General features: G+C 42.3%; 1 long non-coding RNA gene across 1 annotated transcript in view; it reads left to right on the top strand.

Annotated features, from left to right (window-relative positions):
* LOC149619025 (uncharacterized) overlaps positions 1 to 13604 on the top strand; it is a 29982-nt gene extending 16378 nt beyond the window's left edge. Inside the window, exons 2-3 of the long non-coding RNA XR_016375196.1 lie at positions 13190 to 13327; positions 13516 to 13604. This is a non-coding gene — a long non-coding RNA (uncharacterized LOC149619025). The remainder of the gene's footprint in view (positions 1 to 13189; positions 13328 to 13515) is intronic.
* The last annotated feature ends 5511 nt before the right edge of the window (positions 13605 to 19115 follow it).

Genomic DNA, 19115 nt, shown 5'->3' with positions numbered 1-19115 from the left:
CTTTGTTTATTCTCTACTGGCCTCTCAAGTAGGCAACTACAGACGCCTAATTGAGAGGCCAGTGTAATAGTCCATGGTTCCATTTTGCTTGTTTATTCTCTACTGGCCACTCAAGTAGGCCACTACAGACGCCTAGTTGAGCGGCCAGTGTAATAGTCCATGGTTCCATTTTGCTTGTTTATTCTCTACTGGCCTCTCAAGTAGGCAACTACGGACGCCTAGTTGAGCGGCCAGTGTAATAGTCCATGGTTCCATTTTGCTTGTTTATTCTCTACTGGCCTCTCAAGTAGGCAACTACGGACGCCTAGTTGAGCGGCCAGTGTAATAGTCCATGGTTCAATTTTGCTTGTTTATTCTCTACTGGCCTCTCAAGTAGGCCACTACAGACGCCTGGTTGAGCGGCCAGTGAAATAGTCCATGGTTCCATTTTCTTTGTTTATTCTCTACTGGCCTCTCAAGTAGGCAACTACAGACGCCTAATTGAGAGGCCAGTGTAATAGTCCATGGTTCCATTTTGCTTGTTTATTCTCTAATGGCCACTCAAGTAGGCCACTACTGACGCCTAGTTGAGCGGCCAGTGTAATAGTCCATGGTTCCATTTTGCTTGTTTATTCTCTACTGGCCTCTCAAGTAGGCAACTACGGACGCCTAGTTGAGCGGCCAGTGTAATAGTCCATGGTTCCATTTTGCTTGTTTATTCTCTACTGGCCTCTCAAGTAGGCAACTACGGACGCCTAGTTGAGCGGCCAGTGTAATAGTCCATGGTTCCATTTTGCTTGTTTATTCTCTACTGGCCTCTCAAGTAGGCCACTACTGACGCCTAGTTGAGCGGCCAGTGTAATAGTCCATGGTTCAATTTTGCTTGTTTATTCTCTACTGGCCTCTCAAGTAGGCCACTACAGACGCCTGGTTGAGCGGCCAGTGAAATAGTCCATGGTTCCATTTTCTTTGTTTATTCTCTACTGGCCTCTCAAGTAGGCAACTACAGACGCCTAATTGAGAGGCCAGCGTAATAGTCCATGGTTCCATTTTGCTTGTTTATTCTCTACTGGCCACTCAAGTAGGCCACTACTGACGCCTAGTTGAGCGGCCAGTGTAATAGTCCATGGTTCCATTTTGCTTGTTTATTCTCTACTGGCCTCTCAAGTAGGCAACTACGGACGCCTAGTTGAGCGGCCAGTGTAATAGTCCATGGTTCCATTTTGCTTGTTTATTCTCTACTGGCCTCTCAAGTAGGCAACTACGGACGCCTAGTTGAGCGGCCAGTGTAATAGTCCATGGTTCCATTTTGCTTGTTTATTCTCTACTGGCCTCTCAAGTAGGCCACTACTGACGCCTAGTTGAGCGGCCAGTGTAATAGTCCATGGTTCCATTTTGCTTGTTTATTCTCTACTGGCCTCTCAAGTCGGCCACTACTGACGCCTAGTTGAGCGGCCAGTGTAATAGTCCATGGTTCCATTTTGCTTGTTTATTCTCTACTGGCCTCTCAAGTAGGCAACTACGGACGCCTAGTTGAGCGGCCAGTGTAATAGTCCATGGTTCCATTTTGCTTGTTTATTCTCTACTGGCCTCTCAAGTAGGCAACTACGGACGCCTAGTTGAGCGGCCAGTGTAATAGTCCATGGTTCCATTTTGCTTGTTTATTCTCTACTGGCCTCTCAAGTAGGCCACTACAGACGCCTGGTTGAGCGGCCAGTGAAATAGTCCATGGTTCCATTTTCTTTGTTTATTCTCTACTGGCCTCTCAAGTAGGCAACTACAGACGCCTAATTGAGAGGCCAGTGTAATAGTCCATGGTTCCATTTTGCTTGTTTATTCTCTACTGGCCACTCAAGTAGGCCACTACTGACGCCTAGTTGAGCGGCCAGTGTAATAGTCCATGGTTCCATTTTGCTTGTTTATTCTCTACTGGCCTCTCAAGTCGGCCACTACTGACGCCTAGTTGAGCGGCCAGTGTAATAGTCCATGGTTCCATTTTGCTTGTTTATTCTCTACTGGCCTCTCAAGTAGGCAACTACGGACGCCTAGTTGAGCGGCCAGTGTAATAGTCCATGGTTCCATTTTGCTTGTTTATTCTCTACTGGCCTCTCAAGTAGGCCACTACAGACGCCTAGTTGAGCGGCCAGTGAAATAGTCCATGGTTCCATTTTCTTTGTTTATTCTCTACTGGCCTCTCAAGTAGGCAACTACAGACGCCTAATTGAGAGGCCAGTGTAATAGTCCATGGTTCCATTTTGCTTGTTTATTCTCTACTGGCCACTCAAGTAGGCCACTACAGACGCCTAGTTGAGCGGCCAGTGTAATAGTCCATGGTTCTATTTTGCTTGTTTATTCTCTACTGGCCTCTCAAGTAGGCAACTACGGACGCCTAGTTGAGCGGCCAGTGTAATAGTCCATGGTTCCATTTTGCTTGTTTATTCTCTACTGGCCTCTCAAGTAGGCAACTACGGACGCCTAGTTGAGCGGCCAGTGTAATAGTCCATGGTTCAATTTTGCTTGTTTATTCTCTACTGGCCTCTCAAGTAGGCCACTACAGACGCCTGGTTGAGCGGCCAGTGAAATAGTCCATGGTTCCATTTTCTTTGTTTATTCTCTACTGGCCTCTCAAGTAGGCAACTACAGACGCCTAATTGAGAGGCCAGTGTAATAGTCCATGGTTCCATTTTGCTTGTTTATTCTCTACTGGCCACTCAAGTAGGCCACTACTGACGCCTAGTTGAGCGGCCAGTGTAATAGTCCATGGTTCCATTTTGCTTGTTTATTCTCTACTGGCCTCTCAAGTAGGCAACTACGGACGCCTAGTTGAGCGGCCAGTGTAATAGTCCATGGTTCCATTTTGCTTGTTTATTCTCTACTGGCCTCTCAAGTAGGCAACTACGGACGCCTAGTTGAGCGGCCAGTGTAATAGTCCATGGTTCCATTTTGCTTGTTTATTCTCTACTGGCCTCTCAAGTAGGCCACTACTGACGCCTAGTTGAGCGGCCAGTGTAATAGTCCATGGTTCCATTTTGCTTGTTTATTCTCTACTGGCCTCTCAAGTCGGCCACTACTGACGCCTAGTTGAGCGGCCAGTGTAATAGTCCATGGTTCCATTTTGCTTGTTTATTCTCTACTGGCCTCTCAAGTAGGCAACTACGGACGCCTAGTTGAGCGGCCAGTGTAATAGTCCATGGTTCCATTTTGCTTGTTTATTCTCTACTGGCCTCTCAAGTAGGCAACTACGGACGCCTAGTTGAGCGGCCAGTGTAATAGTCCATGGTTCCATTTTGCTTGTTTATTCTCTACTGGCCTCTCAAGTAGGCCACTACAGACGCCTGGTTGAGCGGCCAGTGAAATAGTCCATGGTTCCATTTTCTTTGTTTATTCTCTACTGGCCTCTCAAGTAGGCAACTACAGACGCCTAATTGAGAGGCCAGTGTAATAGTCCATGGTTCCATTTTGCTTGTTTATTCTCTACTGGCCACTCAAGTAGGCCACTACAGACGCCTAGTTGAGCGGCCAGTGTAATAGTCCATGGTTCCATTTTGCTTGTTTATTCTCTACTGGCCTCTCAAGTAGGCCACTACAGACGCCTAGTTGAGCGGCCAGTGAAATAGTCCATGGTTCCATTTTCTTTGTTTATTCTCTACTGGCCTCTCAAGTAGGCAACTACAGACGCCTAATTGAGAGGCCAGTGTAATAGTCCATGGTTCCATTTTGCTTGTTTATTCTCTACTGGCCACTCAAGTAGGCCACTACAGACGCCTAGTTGAGCGGCCAGTGTAATAGTCCATGGTTCCATTTTGCTTGTTTATTCTCTACTGGCCTCTCAAGTAGGCAACTACGGACGCCTAGTTGAGCGGCCAGTGTAATAGTCCATGGTTCCATTTTGCTTGTTTATTCTCTACTGGCCTCTCAAGTAGGCAACTACGGACGCCTAATTGAGAGGCCAGTGTAATAGTCCATGGTTCCATTTTGCTTGTTTATTCTCTACTGGCCTCTCAAGTAGGCAACTACGGACGCCTAGTTGAGCGGCCAGTGTAATAGTCCATGGTTCCATTTTGCTTGTTTATTCTCTACTGGCCTCTCAAGTAGGCCACTACAGACGCCTAATTGAGAGGCCAGTGTAATAGTCCATGGTTCCATTTTGCTTGTTTATTCTCTACTGGCCTCTCAAGTAGGCAACTACGGACGCCTAGTTGAGCGGCCAGTGTAATAGTCCATGGTTCCATTTTGCTTGTTTATTCTCTACTGGCCTCTCAAGTAGGCAACTACGGACGCCTAGTTGAGCGGCCAGTGTAATAGTCCATGGTTCCATTTTGCTTGTTTATTCTCTACTGGCCTCTCAAGTAGGCCACTACAGACGCCTGGTTGAGCGGCCAGTGAAATAGTCCATGGTTCCATTTTCTTTGTTTATTCTCTACTGGCCTCTCAAGTAGGCCACTACTGACGCCTAGTTGAGCGGCCAGTGTAATAGTCCATGGTTCCATTTTGCTTGTTTATTCTCTACTGGCCTCTCAAGTCGGCCACTACTGACGCCTAGTTGAGCGGCCAGTGTAATAGTCCATGGTTCCATTTTGTTTGTTTATTCTCTACTGGCCTCTCAAGTAGGCAACTACGGACGCCTAGTTGAGCGGCCAGCGTAATAGTCCATGGTTCCATTTTGCTTGTTTATTCTCTACTGGCCTCTCAAGTAGGCAACTACGGACGCCTAGTTGAGCGGCCAGTGTAATAGTCCATGGTTCCATTTTGCTTGTTTATTCTCTACTGGCCTCTCAAGTAGGCCACTACAGACGCCTGGTTGAGCGGCCAGTGAAATAGTCCATGGTTCCATTTTCTTTGTTTATTCTCTACTGGCCTCTCAAGTAGGCAACTACAGACGCCTAATTGAGAGGCCAGTGTAATAGTCCATGGTTCCATTTTGCTTGTTTATTCTCTACTGGCCACTCAAGTAGGCCACTACAGACGCCTAGTTGAGCGGCCAGTGTAATAGTCCATGGTTCCATTTTGCTTGTTTATTCTCTACTGGCCTCTCAAGTAGGCCACTACTGACGCCTAGTTGAGCGGCCAGTGTAAGAGTCCATGGTTCCATTTTGCTTGTTTATTCTCTACTGGCCTCTCAAGTAGGCAACTACGGACGCCTAGTTGAGCGGCCAGTGTAATAGTCCATGGTTCCATTTTGCTTGTTTATTCTCTACTGGCCTCTCAAGTAGGCCACTACAGACGCCTGGTTGAGCGGCCAGTGAAATAGTCCATGGCTCCATTTTCTTTGTTTATTCTCTACTGGCCTCTCAAGTAGGCAACTACAGACGCCTAATTGAGAGGCCAGTGTAATAGTCCATGGTTCCATTTTGCTTGTTTATTCTCTACTGGCCTCTCAAGTAGGCCACTACAGACGCCTAGTTGAGCGGCCAGTGTAATAGTCCATGGTTCCATTTTGCTTGTTTATTCTCTACTGGCCTCTCAAGTAGGCCACTACTGACGCCTAGTTGAGCGGCCAGTGTAATTGTCCATGGTTCCATTTTGCTTGTTTATTCTCTACTGGCCTCTCAAGTAGGCCACTACTGACGCCTAGTTGAGCGGCCAGTGTAATAGTCCATGGTTCCATTTTGCTTGTTTATTCTCTACTGGCCTCTCAAGTAGGCCACTACAGACGCCTGGTTGAGCGGCCAGTGAAATAGTCCATGGTTCCATTTTCTTTGTTTATTCTCTACTGGCCTCTCAAGTAGGCAACTACAGACGCCTAATTGAGAGGCCAGTGTAATAGTCCATGGTTCCATTTTGCTTGTTTATTCTCTACTGGCCTCTCAAGTAGGCCACTACTGACGCCTAGTTGAGCGGCCAGTGTAATAGTCCATGGTTCCATTTTGCTTGTTTATTCTCTACTGGCCTCTCAAGTAGGCAACTACGGACGCCTAGTTGAACGGTCAGTGTAATAGTCCATGGTTCCATTTTGCTTGTTTATTCTCTACTGGCCTCTCAAGTAGGCCACTACAGACGCCTGGTTGAGCGGCCAGTGAAATAGTCCATGGTTCCATTTTCTTTGTTTATTCTCTACTGGCCTCTCAAGTAGGCAACTACAGACGCCTAATTCAGAGGCCAGTGTAATAGTCCATGGTTCCATTTTGCTTGTTTATTCTCTACTGGCCTCTCAAGTAGGCCACTACTGACGCCTAGTTGAGCGGCCAGTGTAATAGTCCATGGTTCCATTTTGCTTGTTTATTCTCTACTGGCCTCTCAAGTAGGCAACTACGGACGCCTAGTTGAGCGGTCAGTGTAATAGTCCATGGTTCCATTTTGCTTGTTTATTCTCTACTGGCCTCTCAAGTAGGCCACTACAGACGCCTGGTTGAGCGGCCAGTGAAATAGTCCATGGTTCCATTTTCTTTGTTTATTCTCTACTGGCCTCTCAAGTAGGCAACTACAGACGCCTAATTGAGAGGCCAGTGTAATAGTCCATGGTTCGATTTTGCTTGTTTATTATCTACTGGCCTCTCAAGTAGGCAACTACGGACGCCTAGTTGAGCGGCCAGTGTAATTGTCCATGGTTCCATTTTGCTTGTTTATTCTCTACTGGCCTCTCAAGTAGTCCACAAAAGACGCCTAGTTGAGCGGCCAGTGTAATAGTCCATGGTTCCATTTTGCTTGTTTATTCTCTACTGGCCTCTCAAGTAGGCCACTACTGACGCCTAGTTGAGCGGCCAGTGTAATAGTCCATGGTTCCATTTTGCTTGTTTATTCTCTACTGGCCTCTCAAGTAGGCCACTACTGACGCCTAGTTGAGCGGTCAGTGTAATAGTCCATGGTTCCATTTTGCTTGTTTATTCTCTACTGGCCTCTCAAGTAGGCAACTACGGACGCCTAGTTGAGCGGCCAGTGTAATAGTCCATGGTTCCATTTTGCTTGTTTATTCTCTACTGGCCTCTCAAGTAGGCCACTACAGACGCCTGGTTGAGCGGCCAGTGTAATTGTCCATGGTTCCATTTTGCTTGTTTATTCTCTACTGGCCTCTCAAGTAGGCCACTACTGACGCCTAGTTGAGCGGCCAGTGTAATTGTCCATGGTTCCATTTTGCTTGTTTATTCTCTACTGGCCTCTCAAGTAGGCCACTAAAGACGCCTAGTTGAGCGGCCAGTGTAATAGTCCATGGTTCCATTTTGCTTGTTTATTCTCTACTGGCCTCTCAAGTAGGCAACTACGGACGCCTAGTTGAGCGGTCAGTGTAATAGTCCATGGTTCCATTTTGCTTGTTTATTCTCTACTGGCCTCTCAAGTAGGCCACTACAGACGCCTGGTTGAGCGGCCAGTGAAATAGTCCATGGTTCCATTTTCTTTGTTTATTCTCTACTGGCCTCTCAAGTAGGCAACTACAGACGCCTAATTGAGAGGCCAGTGTAATAGTCCATGGTTCCATTTTGCTTGTTTATTCTCTACTGGCCTCTCAAGTAGGCAACTACGGACGCCTAGTTGAGCGGCCAGTGTAATTGTCCATGGTTCCATTTTGCTTGTTTATTCTCTACTGGCCTCTCAAGTAGGCCACTAAAGACGCCTAGTTGAGCGGCCAGTGTAATAGTCCATGGTTCCATTTTGCTTGTTTATTCTCTACTGGCCTCTCAAGTAGGCCACTACTGACGCCTAGTTGAGCGGCCAGTGTAATAGTCCATGGTTCCATTTTGCTTGTTTATTCTCTACTGGCCTCTCAAGTAGGCCACTACTGACGCCTAGTTGAGCGGCCAGTGTAATAGTCCATGGTTCCATTTTGCTTGTTTATTCTCTACTGGCCTCTCAAGTAGGCAACTACGGACGCCTAGTTGAGCGGCCAGTGTAATAGTCCATGGTTCCATTTTGCTTGTTTATTCTCTACTGGCCTCTCAAGTAGGCAACTACGGACGCCTAGTTGAGCGGTCAGTGTAATAGTCCATGGTTCCATTTTGCTTGTTTATTCTCTACTGGCCTCTCAAGTAGGCCACTACAGACGCCTGGTTGAGCGGCCAGTGTAATTGTCCATGGTTCCATTTTGCTTGTTTATTCTCTACTGGCCTCTCAAGTAGGCCACTACTGACGCCTAGTTGAGCGGCCAGTGTAATAGTCCATGGCTCCATTTTGCTTGTTTATTCTCTACTGGCCTCTCAAGTAGGCCACTACAGACGCCTAGTTGAGCGGCCCGTGTAATAGTCCATCGATCCATTTTGCTTGTTTATTCTCTACTGGCCTCTCAAGTAGGCCACTACTGACGCCTAGTTGAGCGGCCAGTGAAATAGTCCATGGCTCCATTTTCTTTGTTTATTCTCTACTGGCCTCTCAAGTAGGCCACTACAGACGCCTAATTGAGAGGCCAGTGTAATAGTCCATGGTTCCATTTTGCTTGTTTATTCTCTACTGGCCTCTCAAGTAGGCCACTACAGACGCCTAGTTGAGCGGCCCGTGTAATAGTCCATGGATCCATTTTGCTTGTTTATTCTCTACTGGCCTCTCAAGTAGGCCACTACTGACGCCTAGTTGAGCGGCCAGTGAAATAGTCCATGGATCCATTTTGCTTGTTTATTCTCTACTGGCCTCTCAAGTAGGCCACTACTGACGCGAAGATGAGCGGCCCGACACCTAACCTAACCTAACCCAACCTAACCTAACCTAACTCAACCTAACCTAACCTAACCCAACCTAACCTAACCTAACCCAACCTAACCCAAAATAACCTAACCTAACCCAACTTAACCTAACCTAACCCAACTTAACCCAACCCAACCTAACCCAACCTAACCCAACCCAACCTAACCCAACCTAACCTAACCTAACCTAACCTGACCTAACCTAACCTAACCTAACCTAACCTATACTTATGTAGTTTGAATGTTAGGACATATCTGTACTGGCCTCGCAATTAGGCCACTTAGGACACCTAGTTTAAAGGCCAATGTGATACTTCCATTTCGTTTTTAATATTTATTCACGAACGGCAAAGTAGCCGACGATAAAAACATAGATAAGAGACCCATGTATTGTCCCTAGTTTAATTTTGCGTGTTTATTCTCTACTTGCCTCTCAAGTAGGCCACTACTGACGCGAAGATGAGCGGCCCGACACCTAACCTAACCTTACCCAACCCAACCTAACCTAACCTAACCCAACCTAACCTAACCTAACCCAACCTAACCCAAAATAACCTAACCTAACCCAACTTAACCCAACCCAACCTAACCCAACCTAACCCAACCCAACCAAACCCAACCCAACCTAACCCAACCTAACCCAACCTAACCCAACCCAACCTAACCCAACCTAACCTAACCTAACCTATACTTATGTAGTTTGAATGTTAGGACATATCTGTACTAGCCTCGCAATTAGGCCACTTAGGACACCTAGGTTAAAGGCCAATGTGATACTTCCATTTCGTTTTTAATATTTATTCACGAACGGCAAAGTAGCCGACCATAAAAACATAGATAAGAGACCCATGTATTGTCCCTAGTTTAATTTTGCGTGTTTATTCTCTACTTGCCTCTCAAGTAGGCCACTACAAACGCTTAGTTCAGAGGCCCGTGTAATTGTCCACGGTTCCGTTTTGCATGTTTATTTTCTAATGGCCTCTCAAGTAGGCCATTACCAACGCCTACTTGAGAGGCCCGACATGGAATTTCACCCGCCTCGCCTAAACCAAACCTAACCTAACCTGGTCTAATCTCGTTTGAACGTAAGGGCATATCTGTACTGGCCTCGCAATTAGGTCTCTTAGGACCCCTAGTTAAAAGGCCAATGTATTATTCCAACATTTCGTTTTGCATGTTCATTCTGTACTGGCCTCGCAATTAGAACACTTAAAACGCCTTGTTAAAAGGCCAGTGCATTACCCCATTTCATTTTTCCTGTTTATTCACGAAAGGCTAAGTATGCGCCTCTTTACACGGAAAAAGACAGTAATATAGCAATGTTTTGGAAAAGGCAGCAATTTATGGTTAGTCAGAAATAATTTGGAAAAGGCGGCAATTTATGGTTAGTCAGCAATATTTTGGAAAAGGCGGCAATTTATGGTTAGTCAGCAATATTTTGGAAAAGGCGGCAATTTATGGTTAGTCGGCACAATGTAGCAATTCATACTATTTTCTCCATCATAGGTTCCGCTTTTCCTCGTAGGGGGAATACTACTATTTTTACTACCATCCTACTAAAAATTTTACCACTATGGAAAACGGCCTCTAAAATAGGAATGACCCTTTTTATTTTGTAATATATTTTTTTAATTATTTGTTACTTAAATTTATACACCTCAGCAGGGATAGATTTATTTTTAGCCACATCGTAGTATACGATGAGGCTCTTAGTTTGACCCGAGCCGTAGTAGTAGTAGTAACAGTAGTGTAGTAACAGTAGTTTGACCCGAGCCGTAGTAGTAGTAGTAACAGTAGTAACAGTAGTGGCCGGAGTTTTCGCTATAGTTATCGTTAGATTTTAGCTTAAAAGGAACTCGATAGTACCTAAACCCACCAATAGGGGTAGCTGAGCTCTGTTAGAGATTTAATTTTAATTAAAAAATTTTCGCGACGCACCCGGGAATTGAACCCGGGTCGCTGGCGCAGCAGTAAGGTTCGCTACCACTGAACCATAGAGACTCGACAAATGATTCGAGTTTTTATCTTTATCTCTAAAGTGTCGGGGATGGGGGGAGGCCGCAGGGCCGGATTAAGAAGATTTTCGCCCGGGGGCAGTGGCTCGATGGGCGCCCCCTCCCTTGGTCCCATAATTTAAAAAAACCAGCTAGAAATTTATAACAATTTTGTTTTTATTAGAAATATAGGGAGCTAACAGTTCTGACCCTGAAACGTCACACCCTTCTATCTCTTACTGGAGTTTCATCCCCCCTAACGGTTGGAAACAGTATTCTACGCGCAAAAATGCCAACCAGAGGGCGGCTGCGTGACGTCAGACTATCTCTTCCCCCTAGCCAGCTGTTAGCTCCCTATTGTAATTTTGTTAAGTGAAAAGTATCCCTATGCATGGCTGATACTCACTCATACGCTCAATTTTAGTTGAATAAGTGACTAATAAATTTAAAAATAGTAAGCAAAAAGTGACTAAATAAGGGCAAATTAAGCTATAAAATAAGGGCACTTTAAATGAAATGTTTTCAGACATGATCGATTTTCATAATTATTTTCAGTAGTTAAAGATATTTTAAAGGTCGGTGCCGTAATTAAGCCCAATCTATGGGCTTAGATATTTCCAGTCAAAGGAAAGGTCCGATCATAAAATTTCTACGGCGAAATTGAATTAAACCGTTTTGGAGCACAGCTCAGAATGCAAAGTAATTGATGTCGTTTTAAATCAAAACTAAAACATTCATTTGAATTGGATTGATTATAAATATTAAGTTAAATATTTTATGAGCGAGCGAAGCGAGCTCCACAATTTTTTGGGTTTGATCAACTGTATCTCGCTGTTTTTGCGTTTAAACCGTCATACAGTCAAATATATTACGTTTAACGTTGTGGTCGAGAAGATAAATAACACCGAAAGACTCAAAAATCCAATAAAAGTGACAAATAGTAACTAATTTTTGGAAAAGTGACTTTTAGTAACCGAATTTGAAAAAAGTGACTTAGTATCAGCCCTGCCTATGTCTTTGAATAGGCTTTTCTAGATTTAGACTCGGAAAATCTATTTATCGTCTCCTCCCAACTAATTTGGTGTAATAAATTGGTCTCGAAAGCTAATATACCTATTTAAAAACGAAAAACAGTCCCGTAATCATTCAAAACTAACGTCATGTTCTTGAGTTTTTCGAAAATTTAATAAAACAATCGCTCAGATTTGGGTATCACCAGACATCTTGGGCGCCCCTATTTTGCTGGCGCCCGGGGGCAGATGCCCCCTCTGCCCCCCCTTAATCCGGCCCTGGGGGAGGGTACCTCTCTATCTGTGGGGTCGGATACTTTTGAATTTTTATCTGTGAGGTCGGACACTTCTGATTTTTTTCCTTTTAGGTTTTTATATTTATTTTCTTTTTATTTATGTGCTAATTAAATAGATAACGATTTTCCCCGTTTCCTACTGCGCTCCTCGTGTGTTTCGTTCTCGTTCGGTAGCTTTGGCGGTTAATTCAAATGTGTCTCAAGAGTCGAGGATGGGGGCGAAGCCCTCTTATTTGTGGGGTCGGATACTTCTGAACTTGTATCTTTGGGGGTTGGATACTTCTGAACTTGTCTCTTTTGGGGTCGGATACTTCTGAACTCGTCTCTTTTGGGGTCGGATACTTCTGAACTTGTCTCTTTTGGGGTCGGATACTTCTGAACTTGTATCTTTGGGGTCGGATACTTCTGAACTTGTCTCTTTTGGGGTCGGATACTTCTGAACTTGTCTCTTTTGGGGTTGGATACTTCTGAACTTGTCTCTTTTGGGGTCGGATACTTCTGAACTTGTATGTTTTGGGGTCGGATACTTCTGAACTTGTATCTTTTGGGGTCGGATACTTCTGAACTTGTATCTTTTGGGGTCGGATACTTCTGAACTTGTATCTTTTGGGGTCGGATACTTCTGAACTTGTATCTTTTGGGGTCGGATACTTCTGAACAACTCATTAGGGTAGGGTATAGAGGGGTTATCCACACACTAGGGTAGGGTATAGAGGGGTTATCCACTCATTAGGGTAGGGTATAGAATGGTTATACACTCTTTAGGGTAGGGTATAGAGGGGTTATCCACTCTTTAGGGTAGGGTATAGAGGGGTTATCCACTCTTTAGGGTAGGGTATAGAGGGGTTATCCACACATTAGGGTAGGGTATAGAGGGGTTATCCACTCTTTAGGGTAGGGTATAGAGGGGTTATCCACTCTTTAGGGTAGGGTATAGAGGGGTTATTCATTCGTACGATGTGGCTACTATTACGAGCCCTTGGGCCGTCTTGTTTTAAAACGGAATGCACAACGTTTGGCCTTTACTGCAGTCCGACTCATAGCCGAGTATATATCCCCTTCCTTCAACACGTAACCAAAAAATTAAATTATCTTAATGGCTCACTAAAACTACGTATTGGTGACGTTGCTGACAAGGAGGGCAAAAAATACGTAATTGCTGTTTACCTCTGTCGCTATGACTACGACCCCTCTGGCCTCTTGCGTTGTACCATAGCCCACTCGATCACATGCGTCACGATAGCGCGAGCAGCGCAGCGTCCGGGAGCGCGGATCGAGTGGGCTATGGTTGTACAGATAAGCGTCTTCACAGGGGTTCAAAATGGAGCCGTCTAAATGCGAGGGTCCGGTAATTATTCGGGAATTGTTTTTAATAGCAATTAAGAAGGTAGTTAGTGAATTTGGTGCCGGTGTTTTGGATTTGGAGTACATCTGTAAGGGTGAAAAGTGTTCGCTAATTCTTTATTAAGCCAATCATGTCTACTATCCTCATGATTTTGTAAACGAATTTGATGAAGTTAATCAAGGCTTCGTGAATGGTCACCTGTTCGTGATGGAATATCTATGAAGACTTTTACTCAATTCTAACTCACTTTTAATTTTCTTGGGTCTTCCCCGTTTTTTTCAGTTGCAAGCCCTATGTCTTGTGTAACTTCCATTTTTAAACAATGTTCTTTCAAAAATTACAATCCGAGCCCATTCCAACTTGGCAGACGAACGGGCAGACAACGTTTATTTGACCCGGATGTACATACAACGCCATAACGAAAATAAGACCCGCCTCTTCTTTCATATCCCTCCGTCACGGCCCGGGTAAGGGGGTCGTGGACTTGGACGCGCACCCGAATAACCCAGTTACCCATTCCGTCTTAAAAAAATAAATATATCCCTGACCTCAGGAATAAATATTTTCTGTTTTAAATTTTTGTTTTTATTCAACTTTGGCTTACATCGCTGGAGGGCGGGTTTGACTTATCTCGAAGAAGGTTTTTTCCCATCTTAGCAATAGGGAAAGAAGCGTTCTTCTCTGAAAACTTATTTCTAGCGGCGAGTCTGCATGCTCAATGTTTTGCAAAAATTTAAAGGGCGACATCCATGAAATTCTTTATCCAAAAGATTATCCCAAGGCCTTTCACAAATTGTGCAAATCAGAATCCATCACGATGTTGAATGCCCAATATTTAGAAAGAAACGTTAAACTTTTTACAACAAATATATTCATTAAATTTCACGTGATTTATTCAATTCTATGGAATCAAGAGGTGATATCTAGTTAATTAAGGAGAAGGTATAAATTCGCCACATTTCCAGCTTTATCTCCAGTCCGAACGTAGGTCCAGAGTTAATCCCCGCCTCTAAATTACAACCAGCATCTCATTGGTTCTTGAAAACTAACGTGAGCACGACGCGAATTACGAAAATTACGTATTTTCCGACAGAGGATAGGCGAAATAGCCAGGGCCTCCTTTTATATTAGGCATCTTTTACCTTCTCCCTAGTAAACTAGATATCACTTCTGTATGGAATATTTTTTTCACAATAAAAAGTTGACTTTGTCCAAACATTACATATGAAGCGTCAAATACACCGACTTTATTGTAATTAGAACGCGAAACTTTTTCAAGTTTTTGAATAACATTTTGAGCAATAAAACTCACTGAATATGTATCTTCATTTTATTAGACAAATACGGTCCAAAATTTTTGTGGGATTATTAGAAAATCCCAGTGATTAGAAATCTGCCATTTCTCTGCTTCTGAAATTCATTGACGCATATTAGTTGAATGGGATGGGAATTCTGTCCAATGGTAATTCAGTTCAGCTGGAGGATACCAAAATGATTGCACCATTGAAATAAGTCACAGACATTGCATTTTTCTCTAAAAGTTGAAAGATTAAATTGTAATAATTGCTTGAAAGCGTTCAATAAAACCTGACCTATATTATTTTGGCTTAATACGATGAAGTAAATTTAATGATAAAGCTACCAAGCGTTATGTTTCTGCATCATTGTTGAATTGCGTGTTTTGCTTATCCAGTCTTAGAAAAATAAATATTCCTGCTGGAAACCCCTTTCCCAGTATTAAACCATTGTATTGTATTACTGAAAGAGGTGACGCGCAACCATACATTACACCAACATTTTACTAATCTTCTTTGTTTATATTTAAATAATATTTGCCTGTTTATATAGGCATCATAAAAAAGTAATCATCGAATTCCAATAAAAGCTAAAAGATTCAAGACATGTCTCTGTGCGTCTGTTTGTCTGTCACCGCGTTCGCAGTTGGCAAATCAGAGCAAACGTATTCGCAATATCCCGGCCACGTTCTCAGTTCACAGAGAGCAATATGGACTTCTTCTCCATTATCGTCGTTAGGGTTAAGATATACTCTGGGATCGGCTATGGTTACGAGAGACGTCTAGCCTCCCAATGTCCTTACATACCCCAATTTTACAAAAATTGTGTTCGCTAGAAGTCAAACGTTAACAATAGCTATGTTTAAATTGATTTTATGAATAACGGTTCTTAAAACGACTTAACTAAAGTTAAGGTAAATTACCGATGATTAAAATTATTAATATAAATTATATGTATTTAATTATTTAAATAAACCTATCCCTTGTGTCGACTCGGAGAGGTTTATTTTGGTTTCCCTACTTGTTTATTGATGTTCCAGCGCTTGATGATATTTAGAGCGCTTAACGCCAACGATTTTTTTAGTTTGAAAGCAAGCGTACTTAAGTCTCTTCGGTTTTCTCTGTTACTCGAGAAAAATGGTAAATCTATCAGCAAAAATTTGCAGACCCAAAACTGTCGCTGAATTTCTCCATATTTGAAATTAGTTTATTATCATTTTTGTAATTTAACTATGCGAAATTATACTGGTTTATTATCATTTTTGTATTTTAACTATGCAAAATTATACTATTAGAAGAACTAATTTATCAGGACTCGACACTGGGACTTGAAGCCTACTTCTGAAGCTGACTCAAGGGCTCGAGGACTCGCGTAAGACTTTAATTTTCCTTTTATATTTAGAAAATGTCCGTTCTTTTAACGTATAATATTATGTTACCTGAACGTTTCCTTCAAAGGATGTGAATGAGAGATGCAAGAAAAGTTTTTGATATAACCAATTTATGTTGTTACGTACAATAAAAAAAAATAAGATGACCCAAGGGCTTGGCTCATAATACCCACATCGTACCGTACTTAGCAGGCGTACAGACAATCTGAGTGAATAGCCCCTCGTCTCGCTATCTTTAACTGTGCTAATATGATTACATGTAATCCTAACTTCTGTGGTTAACTTCTACACTGTACAGAAAATCTGAGTGAATAGCCCCTCGATGCCCTACACTAAAAATGATTACCCGTAATCCTTACTTCAATAAATATATTTATATTTAAATGTTAATATCCCAGGGACACAAGCTAATATATACTTTCTTTTGCTTTTAAAATTCGTCTCTAGTTCTAGAGAAATGCACGTAACTTCTGGGATCGTAGTAAACACTGCCTTAAGACCCTTCTAAAAATAACGTCAGTGTATACTTGCTTTTGCTTTTAATATTCACCTCGATTTCTTTGAATGTTGTAAAAAGGGAGCGGGCCTGAAAGCGTGAAATCCTTATTGTCGACGGGTGACCGAAATTTTAAAGGGAGTGGGAACCCTCCCAATTAAATGAAGAAAATACCATAATCTTCTCTCTCGCCTTAAATATATCGACAAAACGTTAAACACAATTCACAATGCTTAACCTTACTACTACAATTAAATACAAGGCTTAAACTTGCTATTATAATCCCCATCCTTTTAAAATACACGAACAAAAAATATCACCCCACCACAATCCCCTCCCATTCACTCTCCCTTCAATGACGAACGAAAAAGTTTATACTGCCAAAGGCGGTACTGTGACACTCCTACTACAACAGGGCAGGCCAAACTAATACTCTCATCGTAGATGTACATCATACTATGTGGGTAAAAAGCAAAGTACAAAATCCAAGTTGTGGCGAAAACTCCAATTTGACTTCTATGTCCGGTTACAAATTACTTCCTACTTCCAGTCACGGAGTTTTAACTACCGCGTATTATCAGAAGTTTATAGGGAAAGTACGTATTCTTAGCTATTTCGCGAGACGTCACTTATCGGTTTTTTCGCGCCACTGAATATCCGCTTTTTTGGCGGGAAACCGCGGTTGAATACAAGAAACTATTTTCTTCGAAGGTTCGTCTGCCGAGGCTTAACGAATCACTCGAATTTGGCGAAAAATCTACTTGAATACCTTTAGTTTTGCCTTTAAAACTTGTTTGGCTTTTCTTGTCACTAGTTTCACGATATACTAAATAACACTGGACAGAACTATCCATTTTTAACTCTTAATTGAACGATAACTTTCAATGTCAATCTACCCGGGCGAAAGAAGGACGGAAATCGTAGTCTGTACTCTGTAGTTCTGTTTCTCACGGTATGGTGGCGCACCTTCAAAAATTTCTATCGGTTCTCTGCCTATCTCTGATTGTCCTTTCCTTTCTGGGAGAGAAGGACGACTTGCACTAGCTAAAGGTACGAATACGTACTTCCCCTATAAACTTCTGGTATTATCAACCCTGTTAGACGATAAATATCGTAAAATAAGTTCAAAAATTTATAAATGCCAGCATTAATATTGGGTCTTGCTTTTAAGTGCATATACTTTCCGCTTGACTTCAGACAAATAGTTTTGCGTGTGAATAGGAAACCTATTTTACGCTTGAGCCTTATTTTTCCCTTATTCTTTGCTTGTGAGCCTTAATTCTACGCTAGACTTAGTTCGTTTTAAGAGTCAAAATAAAGAATTTATATCATTACCAAACAATTTTATATCGACCGTGCTAAAGAGCGGTCTAAGTATCGCGAGCGTTAGTTAAACTTGGTTTTCTGTCGTCAAGGGTTAAGGTGCTTATCGACTATTACCAATCGTCAATAGTAGAAATGTGAATCGGTAATTTACCGTCCGTAAATTAACGGTAATTTACCAAATACCACGTAAATTACAATTAATACTCCGTCTTTTTTAACAGAGCTCAACAAATTTTACTATAAATGAACGAGGAGAGACAACTGGCTACGTGATGATATTCCTCTCGCGTTAGAAAAAGACTTGACTATATCAGCGCCTAATCAAGTCCTATGACATGCACCGTAAAAATAAGATCCCATGTACAGCCATGGCCCATGTTTTACATAAAGTTTTATACAGTTTAGTACAGATGGTTTTTATAAAATATTTCGTCACTTGTGGTGAATTGGCCATCGCAGTTAAGTACGTAGGTTCATAGGTTGATTATTATTCACGTTTTCTGTGCTATGGCCAAGTATTGATTTGATTTATACAAACAAACTGTATAAAACTTGGGATTTCAGAACATTTTACAGTGTCGTAGTTCTAAAGCGAAGCTTGGCATGTTTATGTTTTTGTTAGCATGTCATTTCTTTTGTGGGTAGACCCTTTTTGTTTCTGGAATTGTTTCTTACGACAGCACGGTCTATTTTTAAAGTCTGAACTAGAAACTGTTTCCGAAAAATTTCAGTATTTCTTATTTTAATTTTTCCGTTCCTTACAAATTAAATACTTCTTGGTACTTAATACTCCAATTTTAGTTTCTACCTCTGCTAGAATTACCTTCGAACTCTGATGATCGGTCAGTAAACGATCCAGTGAGAAACACGGCAACTTTGGCTTGGGATTTTTTGTAAAATATATTAAGAACTAAGTTAAAATTTGGAGTAAGTCACTCTTGTTACGTGATATTTCAGAGTTCTATAGCTTTACCCTCAACGAAGATACAGTTAGCTTATAAATGTCTAGGTCGCTTTGGGTGATTTTGGCTAGTGCACGATGTTCTGAACATGGCAAGTGCCAAGGGGTCGGTCATTCATGAAATCCCGTACGCTACCCGCGAAATCCTACTTAAGAAATCAGTGATCCTACCTCTTCCTAACCTAACCAAATGAAACGTAACCCTAACCAAACCTGAATTGACCTAACCTTAACCCACAAAAATAATACCGTAATTTTAATAAAATGTACTCAAAATATTTCAAATACTCAAAGACCTATATTGCAATAGGAGTATATTTTGATTACTTTATTGTTCCTTACACTATCTAACGTAAGTGCAACAAAAAAGTTCAAATGAATTTAATAATCAATAGCATCAAACTAATATTACC

The sequence above is a fragment of the Phalangium opilio genome, unplaced genomic scaffold (genome assembly GCF_054372755.1).
Source record: "Phalangium opilio isolate 3A_F unplaced genomic scaffold, DU_Popi_V2 ptg000209l_1, whole genome shotgun sequence".
Lineage (NCBI taxonomy): Eukaryota > Metazoa > Arthropoda > Arachnida > Opiliones > Phalangiidae > Phalangium > Phalangium opilio.
The sequence above is the reverse complement of the archived record's forward strand: the minus strand, read 5'-3'. Positions and strand labels throughout refer to the sequence as shown.